The sequence below is a fragment of the Canis lupus genome, chromosome 12 (genome assembly GCF_011100685.1).
Source record: "Canis lupus familiaris isolate Mischka breed German Shepherd chromosome 12, alternate assembly UU_Cfam_GSD_1.0, whole genome shotgun sequence".
Lineage (NCBI taxonomy): Eukaryota > Metazoa > Chordata > Mammalia > Carnivora > Canidae > Canis > Canis lupus.
The window spans coordinates 2,958,400-2,961,343 of NC_049233.1; positions in this window are offsets into that span (position 1 = coordinate 2,958,400).

A 2,944-nucleotide genomic window follows, 5' to 3' on the forward strand; every position below is an offset into this window, starting at 1 on the left:
TCAAGGGTGGTCTGCTTGCTGCAATCTTACAGGTTATCAGAAGGAACTGGAGGTTTCGAAAAGGGAAAGAAGGAAGAAGAAGAGAAAAGAGACAAGGGAGGGTTTGAGAAGAAAGAAGGCAAGGCGGGATTATGGGGAAGAAAGAAAACTCAGAGCCAGTCACCACCCCCTCCCTGGGGCACAATCTTAATCTTCTCCCCTAAAGCTCACCTCTTCAAAACAAGCTTCTCATATTCCAACTTGTAGATTTCTTGCCGCCAAAGAACTACTTGCTTCCTCCGCGCCCAATGGGGCTGGGAAGGAAGCCAGGGGCTTCTGCCTGGGCGTGAGGCGGATTGGGGGGTGGTGGGAGGGCCTGGCTGAGTCAGCGCTTCATCTTCGTATCATCATCCAGCACGATGATGCTGTGTTAGCGGTGCCATGGGGATCAAATCCCCCGGGAGAGGGGATTACGCCAGCCAATGATTCCCTTCTTTTCCCATTTCGTAGGATTTCGGAATTCCTGCTGAAGGGTGGAAGGGGATGGGGGCTCGTAAGAGCCCCTCCGGCATAGCCCCCCTCCCTTCATCTCACACATTTTCCAATCTCTGGGTTTCCAGTTAACACAGCCCCCTCCTGCGCACAGTTGTCCTCAATGCTCCTAACTTCAGTCAGAACCTAGTAACCAGAACACTTTTCTGACCTTCACTACCTGAAACACCGGACGAACTAAAAAAGAAAAAGTATGAAGGCCCACCAGCTGAAACTACATTTTCGGTCCATCCCACTACTGCTCAAGTACGCCAGTTGACTTTTCACATCTCTCACAACTCCTGCACTGTGGCCAACTCTGGATTTCCTCGAAATACCTGCCACGATGAGAGGCCAGATACACCACATCCCCCCGTCAGCACCACCTCACAGCCTTCCCCCTTTCGCTCCTCCAAAACACTGTCAAATCCACACCCTTTCATCCCCATCCTGAAGGATCACCCACCCCACTCCTAGACTCCTCAGAGGCGAAGGAGGTTCTCTCCCAACATCCACTCACCGTTTCCCCCTCCTGGGATTATTCTCACATTCCACCCCTCTGAGGTCTCCTCAAAACGGGACGGTTAGGGTTTGGAGAGATTCCTCACCTCAAGTCCCCTCCCTCTCTAACCCCACCCGACTTCCCCCAGGAGGAATCGAAAGTGCATCCTTGAACCAAGTAGAAAGTCTATAGAAGACGTAACTGAGGCTATCGGATTTCCTCTCAGAATCCACCCGCCGCTCCGACCCCCTTCCCGAATGAGCTCCGCCAAGTCCCCTCCCAAGTTCAGAAAACACCCGGACAGACACCACATTAACCTTCAGGGGATTGGAGGAAGGTTACCACCAGTCTTGCACCTCAGACTCAGCGCCCTGGGACTCCCCAGAGTACCTCTCCCTCGAACATTCCCGCCCCTGCCTTTCGCTCCCCGCACCGGTCCGGCCCCCAACCAGAAACGGTCTCTCGAGGCGCCCTCGCCTGATTATCAGTCAAACCTCAGGCCAGGGGTTCCCTCCGCCTCTCCTTCCTTCCCCACCCCCACCCAAAGAGAGGAAATCAAGAATGGGCAAAAGAAAAAGGAGAGGAAGGGGGGGGTGGGAAGGAAAGAAAAATAAAGGAACAAAAGAGAAAGATAGGGGAAATATTTTATTTAGTTATTAGCGGAGAAAGAGGGAAAAAAGGAACCGGAGAGGGCAGGGGACAGTGGGAGGGAAGGAACAAAAAAAGAACACAACCTCTAAATACAAAACGTCAAAATAAACGAGAAGAAAAGAAAAAGAAGTGGAGCGAAGACGGGACATCACACAAACCGAGCAAGTCAAGCAGTTTCCCAGAAGAGTGTATCCATGTCTAGGCCGACCTAATTCACGGATTGTAGCGAAATAAGGCCCTCCGCAAGAGGGCGTCAGGAGGGAGGAGAGGAGGCAAAACGCAGAGCAAGGAAACAAGGAAAAAAATCGGAGGGAAGTCAGGAAATGGGGGAAGAAATGATTGCAAGCGTAGGGTAAGGTAAGGCGATAAGAAACCGCACGCCCCGAACTCGGGGGCGGGGGCGGGGGCGCCACCGGACGGGCTCCTTTTTCTGCCCGGGCGGGTGCTTCTGCGACTCCACCAATTCAGAAACTTCCTGCATCAAGCCAACCGCCCGGCGGGTAGAAAGTGATGGAAGGGGACTGAGCCAACTTTCCAAGTAGGGGAGGGGAGGACGGAACAGGAAGATAAGCGAATTGGGCCCTCCAAGCAATGTGCAGAGGGTGTGAATAGGAGAGCGAGACAGAGAGAAGAAGAGAATGAAGACGCGGGGGAAAAAAAAAGAAAAAAAAAAAAAAAAAACAAAAAAAAAAAAAAAAAAAAAAAAAAAAAAAAAACAAAAAAAAAGAGTACTGTAAGCTGGGAAAGGGAACAAAGACCAGTGTCAGAAGGAAAAGAAAGAAGATGAAGAAAATGAAACAAGTACTATAAAATTAAGAGGAGATTAATATACTGCCGCCGACAATGTTACCTTCTGCAGGGCACTAGCCGCTCCCCAGCCGCGTGTGTCCAGCAGCTACTTCTACTTCCCCGTTGGCCCACACCTCCCCCCCAATAGTGAAATCATTATCACACACATGCATAAACAAACGAGCAAATTCGCTACACCAAATTTGTTTATAGTTATTATTGATACATTGTATTGGACTTCGTTTTTTTTTATTAAGCGGCCCCCTCTCCAAGGAAACTAAATGAACCCACCCAGCAGGTGATGATGTGAGACTAGGTTGGTTCTTCCGTTCCTTTTTCTCTGGTGGGGTTTGCCCGAGGTGCATGCAGTGAATGAACTGGAGGGCCGTTGTTTTTTGCCTTGTCCAGGGAGCTCAAGGGCCATATCAAGGCTTAAGCTTCCAGGGGGCCATACATCATCATAGGACCCGCGATCCGATTGGGGGGCGAGGG